Raw genomic sequence first — 7,860 nt, 5'->3', positions numbered from 1 at the left:
GTTATAGCTCTAACTCCTTTGAGCCACAGAACCACTTCTGGCTTTTTCTGTGTATGTGATACCAAGGAATCGAACCCAGGGCTTTGAGCATGCTAGGCAAGCACTCTGCCACTGGGCCACGCTCCTGGCCCGGTTTCCTGAACTTTTTACATCTTATAAAATTAAAACTCTCTGCTCACTAAACATTCCCTCCCTAGCCAGGCACTAGTGGTTCACACCTGTAATCCCAGCTACTCAGGAGGTTAAGATCAGAGGATCTTAACAGAAAAGTTAAAATCTGGACAGAAAAGTATGAGACTATTATCTCCAAATAACCAGAAAATAAATGGAGAGGTAGCTCAAGTGAGAAAGGCTGAGCTTTGAGTGGAAAAAGCCAAGTGAAAGTGCAAGGTCTTGAGTTCAAACCCTAATACCTTCTGACAACTTAGATCCCCCTCCCTCCACACCTAACCTGGCTTGAAAATTGTCTATCACCTGGCTCACCTCTCAGACTTTAGCCTTGTCCACATTGCCCAACCCCTCAGCCTGGCTCACCCAAATATTCTTTCTGGAAACCCCACTCCCTCTGCTCCAGCCATGCATGGGCACAGCCCTGTCACATATCAACCAGAAGGGACTGCAGATCAAAACAGGCTGGAGGAGGAAGGTTAGATTCTCCATGTTCATTCATCCCAGGCAGGATAGTGGGGGATGAGGGTGGGGCTGAAGCTAGGCAGCCAATCAACCTTGGCCAAGATGGTGGAGCCCTTGGTCTTTCCTCTGCAGGGCACTGAGTCCAGGTGACTGTGTGCCAGGCCTGTGCTTGGCCTGCTGCTTGGTCTGGACTAAGCATGTTCTAAACCAGCACCTAACAAGCTCAACCTGTGTGGCTCTTGCCTGTCTAGTTCCTGTCTCCTTCTGGAGGTGGATCAGGAAGATTGTGAGTTCAAAACTAGTCTGGGCAGAGTTACCAGACTCTCTTGAAAAACAAACCAAAAAACCCTGCTCAGCACTGTGGCTCATGTCTGTAATCCTAGCTACTCAGGAGGCTGAGATCTGAAGATCGCAGTTCAAAGCCAGCCCGGGCACTAAAGTCTGTGAGCCTCTTATCTCCAATTAACCACCAGAAAACCCCAAGTGACCCTGTGACTCAAGGAGTGGAGGGGAGGGGTAACCTTGAGCTGAAGAGCTCAGGGAAAACTTCCAGGCCCAGAGTTCAAGTTCCATGGCTGACACACAAACAAAAAACCCTAACAAGTAGAGGATGGCGTGGGGGCATGGCTCAATCCCTTTCTTAGGAAGGGCGAAGACCTGAGTGTAATCCCAAGGCCAAAAGAAACAAAACCTAGTCTATGAAGCACATCAGATGCAAATGTCCTAGCCCTGTAATATGGTCAAAGCAGAGTGGGGAGCCTCGCGTCCAGGGGTGATCCACTAGATCTCTTCCTGGCCTGGACAATCCTTGGAGCTCAGGACTCAGAAAAGCTAATTGTCGTGGACACCGAAACACCAGCGCCTTGGGGGGACCCCATTCCTCCCAAAGACTTAGACATGATGGGCTGACAGGCAGCTGCTGTCTTCCTGCCCCCCCTACCCCCCCCCCCAGCTTGCAGAGACCTGGGGATAACAAACCCGGGTCTGGGGCTGCGCAGCCGGCCGCTGACATCGGGTCCCCCTCTCCGCGCGCGCAGAGACCCCATACCCCCGGCGGGCATCGAGACTCCAGCTGGGGACACTGAGGCTCAGCCCAGCCCCGCCGCCCCGCCCTTAGGCTCGGTCCTCCACCTCCGCACCCCGCCCGGCTTCGCTGGCCGGAAATGACGGGGGCGCGGGCAGCGCTGACGCCGGGGGATGGGAGGGCGTCCTGCCTGCCTAGCTGGACCAGCTCTCCACAGGCGGACCCCGCAGGGCGTGTCTGGGGTTAAGGTCGAAGGGTCAGACGATACTAGGAATCCATCCCCAGGCCCCCACCCCCACTCCTGCCTGGCAGGAGGGACACCCCCCTCCTGGTCCCCGGACTGGATCGTTCCAGCGCTGGGCGCGCATCCCTCCGCGCGTCCCTTCCACCAGTCTGAGGTCAGCGCCTGGTGGGGCGAGGCACTTAATGTCCCTTCCCCTTGCCCCCCCCCCACTTCCCCCTGAGTTTGTTTGTTCCAGATTCTGCTCTGAAGGGGGAATCATTGCAAGTTCTCAGTCTTTGTGGGCAGGAAGTGCTTCCATTAGTCTACCTCGAATCCTCCAGGTCTTGCCACCAGTGGAGTGACCTTTAGGATGCTGACTCGGGCAATGCACGTCCTTAGTAGCTGCTCAGGGGTTGCTGAGAGGCTTTCAGGAGCCAGGTGCTAAGAACTATGGCTGGGCCATGCAGACAATAGCACTATTTGGCATTTGCTATTGGAGTCCTGTTTTTACATATAACACCATTGTGTACGGTATCATTTTAGCTGGGGATCAAGTCCTTGCCCATCACCCCCCTCTCTTGGACAGGACTCCTGAAGCAGGCCGGGGAGGCCCATCTAAGAACCTTCTTACCTTCCTGGCTGGGAGGCTGTGGGCCTGCAGAGGAGACATCTGTGAAGAACACTGGTCCTCCCGGTGGCTTAGGCTCTCTGAGTCTCAGTTACATCTTTGCCTCTTGCGCCATCAACCTCCAAGTGAGAGAGAACTCCTCTGATGCCACAGGACAGGTGCCGATGGATAAAGAAAGAGATGATCTGTCTTTGCTATTCAGGAGGCTGAGCTCTGAGGACCAAGGTTCAAAGCCAGCCTGAACAGGAAAATCCTTGAGACTTATCTCCAATCAACCAGCGTATAGCAGGGCGGTGGGGGAGGCCCACCAAGATGGTTCACAGCCAAGTGTTTTCAGCGTGTGTGTGTGTGTGGGGATTGTCAGGTGCATTTTTAAGTGACCCCATCTGTGCTGCAGAAAATGAAGGAGAGGGAAGTAGGAAGGTACAACATCTTACCACATCGACACCTGCTGACTGGGTTGAGGAGAGGAACAGAAGGTGATGCTGCATTTTGGTCATGAACTTCTGGAAGGAACTGTTCACTAAGAGATAACACTGAGAAGACTTGGAGACAAGGGTCAAGTTTGGAGAAAGGAATGTGGAGCACAGACAATGTGGAAAGTATCTATCTATCTATCTATCTATCCATCTATCTATAAGATAGGGATATGCTACGTAGCCCAATCTGGCCTCAAACTTGCAATCCTCCAGCCTTCATCTCTGAGTACAGATATTCCAGGTGTGAACAACCTCACTCTGCAATGGCATAGTGTTAAATGTGGTGCTCGCTTTGTTAGCCTTCCTCTGTAGAGAGGTGGGCTATAAGGCCCTTTCCCTTGAGTCTGGTGGCTTGGAACTCTTTTGGCCATAGAATAGGATGAAAGTAAGTTTGTATGTTACTTCTGGGCTAGGTACTAGAGGGCCTTGCTTCCCTTCTCTACTGCTCTGTGAGAACACTCTTATTTTTGTGCTAGATCTGGCATTCTCACTTGACTTTTCTACTCAAGGCTAAGCACTCTATTACTTGAGCCACAGCGCCCCTTCTCACTTTTTACTAGTTAGTTGGAGACAAGATTCACATGGACTTTTCTTCTCAAGCTGACTTCAAACCCTGATTTTCAGATCTCCACCTGAGTAGCTAGGAATCCAGGTGTGAACTCCCAAGGGAGCATGTTAGTTAGCCCGCATCCTTGCTGCAGGGGCCCAAACCACATGTTAGCATTTTGTCTTTCAGACTCACCTGAGCACAGCCTTTGGGAACCTCTCGGTCTGGGCACTATATAGGGGAGTGAAGAAGCTTCTAGATGGTTCCAGCCTCCCACACTTCTGAGTTAATCATGTCCCAGCCAGGCTAGTGTTCCCAGCTGAGAACCCAAATATCATGGAGACAGAAAATAGTATTCTCAACTAAGGCCTATCTGAATAACGCACAGACTTTAGAACAGAATAAAATGATTATGACTTTACACTGTGTATGGGAAGGTTGTTACTCCAGCAAGTTCTAGGAGCCCATCTGGATTCCTCTACTTCATCCTACCTGAATTGCCTAAGTTTGGTCCTTTCTTAATTCTCACCTTCCAGCTCATTCTCTTGTTCAGGTCGCTTTGTCTCCTGTCTCAGCCAAGATGTTATTGGATGACATCACTATTTTGCTTTAAAGTCTTTTTATTGTTCACAGAATGAGATTAAAGCTTCTTATCAGGCTGTGGGTAGTCCTTTATGGTCCTTCCTAGCCTCAAACTTTGTGCTTCACCCCAACCAGGTGTTTCTGCTTCCTGGATACTCCAGGCTCCCAGCATATCTAGATTTTCCTTCAATTTTCCTCCCTCTGATAACTGGGTGCTGAAAAATGTCCTTCTGTCCATTAGATCTCTTTTATCTCCTCTCCTCTGCTCTATATCCTGTGGGCTGAGTTTTTATGGACAACATCACCCTCTGTTGCTTCCCTGCTTTCTGTGGGCCCACATTCACTAATGAGCAGGACATTGTAGGCAGAGGAGAGAAATGGATCTGGTCCACACATCTCTCTCTCTTTCAGACACGGGGAGATCATAGCTCAGGCTGGGTCTGCCCTCTGGAAGGCTCTCTTGTCTGGGTTTTGACAACTACTCACGCTTATGGATGACCAAGGCAGCGTTTTATTATTAGCCCCTGAGTACTTCATGGTAATCAACCCTCAAAGAACCATCCGGTTACTCTTCTTGAATGTTCCATCTGTTTCTATTTGGGACCCTGTTTGATATACTTCAAGTCTCAGCCCATCCTTCCCTTCTCTGTCCAGTCTTTCCTGGGCTTTGTCCACCAGTGCCCTAGGCAAATGCCCATTGCCAAGCCCAAAGCTCTCCACCTGAACTGTGGCTCAATGTCCACATGGCTGTAGGAACTTGCCTTAGTCACTTAGGCTCTCGCCTCTTGAGAGGGAGCTGCCACTTAGTGGATGTCTAGTAAAGGTTTTATGGTTAAGTTTAGAGCAAAAGGTTCTGGAGAGGATCATGAGAGAAAGATTGTGTGTGTGTGTGTGTGTGTGTGTGTGTGTGTGTGTGTGTGTGTGTGTGTGTAGGTTTGAAGCCAACCTGGGCAGGAAAGTCTGTGAGACTCATCTCCAGTTATCCACCAAAAAACCCAAGTGCTGCAATAGCTCAAGTGATAGAGCTCTAGCCTTGAGCAGAAAATCTCAGGGACAGAGCTCAGGCCCTGAGTTCAAGCCCCAGTGCTCACACAAACACACACACACACACTCCACCTTCATGTTTATTGAGGTATAGCTTGCACCCAGTAAAATTTACCCTTTCAGGCCTAAAGTTAGATGAACTTTGACAAATACATAATTGAGGAACCACCAACATAATCAGAAAATATTTTCTCCTCCTCCTCCTCCTCCCCCTCCTCCTTCTCTTCCTCCTCCTCCTCTTCCTCCTCCTTCTGCTTCTCCTTCTCCTTCCTCTTCTTCTTTGTCAGTCATTAAGCTTGAACTCAGCCTTGGGTACTGTTCCGGAGCTTTTTTGTTCATGGCTAGTGCTCTACCACTTTAAGCCACAACTCCATTTCCAGCTTTTGAGTGATTACCTTGGAGGTAAGAGTCTCTTGGGGACTTTTCTGTCCAGGCTGGCTTTGATCAGTGATACTCAGTTCTCAGCTTCCCAAGTAGCTAGGTTTACAGGTGTGAGCTATTGATGCCTAGCTAAACAGATTTTTTTTTCCTGTGGTGGAGCTTGAACTCTGAGCCTGGGCACCCAGCGTGAGCCACTGTACTGGGCTAGAATATTGTCATCACTTCAAAAAGTTCTTCCAGTCCTTTTCTTAGTCCCGTTATCCTACTATGTAGCCCATGGCAACCAAGAATCTTTTTTCTGTCTCTATAGCTTTTTCTCACATTTTTATTAGCATTAATTTATTGTAAAAAGAGGTTTACTTTTTTCATCTTGGATGGGAGGCACAAACGTTCACTAATACTAGGGCTACTAGGGCTTGAACTCAAGGCCTGGGTGTTGCTGTCACTTAGCTTTTTTTTTTTCTTTTTGTCGGTCATAGGGCTTGAACTCTGGGCCTGAGCTCTGTCCCTGAGCTCTTCAGCTCAAGGCTATCACCCTACCCTTGGAGCCACTTCCAGTTTTCTAGTGGTTAATTGGAGATAAGAGTCTCTCTGCCTTTAGTGTCCTGGCTGACTTTGAACTGTGATCCTCAGATCTCAGCCTCCTGAACAGCTAGGATTACAGATGTAAGCCACCTCACCTGGCTGACACTTAGCTTTTATGCTGAAGTGTGGCACTCTACCACATGGGCCACAGCTGTATTACTAGCCTTGTGCTGGTTAATTGAAAGTAAGGGTCTCAAGGACTGTCCTTCCAATATGGCTTTGAACATGGTGTCTCAAATCTTAGCCTCTTGAATAGCTAGGATTACAGGTATGAGCCACAGGTGTTGGCACTGGCCTGGAATACTTGATCCTTGAGTCTCCACCTTCCATGTGCTGAGATTACAGGCATGTACCACCACACCCAGTTTGGACTAGAAAAAAAAATCCAAATAAAGGAACTATTCACTCATTATCTGTGTGATTAGAAAGGCCCTAGGGCTGCCAAGGATTTTGTGGAGAGTAGGGACAGCAAAGCACTAGAAGATAGAGTCACCCTTTGATTGTGCTTTGTTTGTGAGTCCGCTTGTTCTGTTAAATAGTGACATTCCTGCCCTCTCCTCCTTCCCTGTCTCCACACCTGCTCCCCCCTTCCTTTGTATCCTGCTGAGGCTAAGGCTGTCTTGTTGGCATGTAGCTCATGTTTTGCCCCAAGACTTTTTAAGCTAAATGTTTCCTCCTTTTGAAACAACCAGGATTTCCAGAAGTTCCCTGTCATAAAAGATTTTCTTTTCTTTTTTGTGCTGATCCTTGGGCCTGAACTCAGGGCCTGAGTGTTATCCCTGAGTTCTTTTTCCCCTCAAAGCTAACAATACTCTACTCCTTGAGCCACAGCTCAACTTGTAGCCTTTTGGAGGTTAATCAGAAATAAGAATCTCATTGGTTTTCCTTCCTGAACTGGCTTTGAACTGAGATCCTCAGATCTCAGCCTCCTGAGTTGCTAGGATTACTGGTGTTAGTCACCCTCCCAGCTCACACATATAAAATAATGTGGGAAAAGTAAATATCTTTTGGAGCTGAACTTGGTCTGCTTCTTGGAATCTGTTTCTTACTAGTTGTGTGGCTTTGGGCAAATAACATAACTACTTTCTGCCCCAGTTTCTCTAAGTGTAAAACAAAGACAATAATGCCTGTAGCAGATGATGTAGTTAGACGTGCAATTGTCATCATCTTCTTCATTTGTGTCTATCAAAGCTTATTCCAAGATATCACAGCTAATTCTTCCCTTGCTCCACACCAGCAGCTTCCGGTGACACATGCTGCTTTTACACTTCTTACTTGAAATACAGTTAGTAAATAGCAGTCTCTCAACACACTTGTAGAAATGGGTGGAATTGAAAGGATTCTCAGGAAAGACAGGTGACTAGAGTGGGGGTCCGGACTTGAGGGTCTCTCACTGCCATCAGGCCTTGGAACTGCTTTCCTAGAGTCAGTGCCTCCCTTCTATGGAACCAAGGGCTGAGACTGCAGCTGGGGCTAAGAGATCTTGGGGACTGTCCGGACACCAGGGGTTGACAGATCAGAAGGGGATCCAGAGCACAAATGCTTAGAGAATGGATTATAAAGGAGGAAACTCAGGTGAGTGGAGATTACTGAGCAAAAAGCTGTGGGGTCCTTGCATAAGACATAAGACCGGGGTGAAGGATGCAGGTGGGGGGCATGTTTGAGGTTTCGGGACTGGGAGACTGGGAGACAGTGGGGAAGAGATGGACTGGGATCAGAACTGCATTCTAAGCC

Source organism: Megascapheus bottae, chromosome 17, assembly GCF_031878675.1.
Source record: "Megascapheus bottae isolate mThoBot1 chromosome 17, mThoBot2.hap1, whole genome shotgun sequence".
Lineage (NCBI taxonomy): Eukaryota > Metazoa > Chordata > Mammalia > Rodentia > Geomyidae > Megascapheus > Megascapheus bottae.
Note: the sequence above shows the minus strand (reverse complement) of the source record.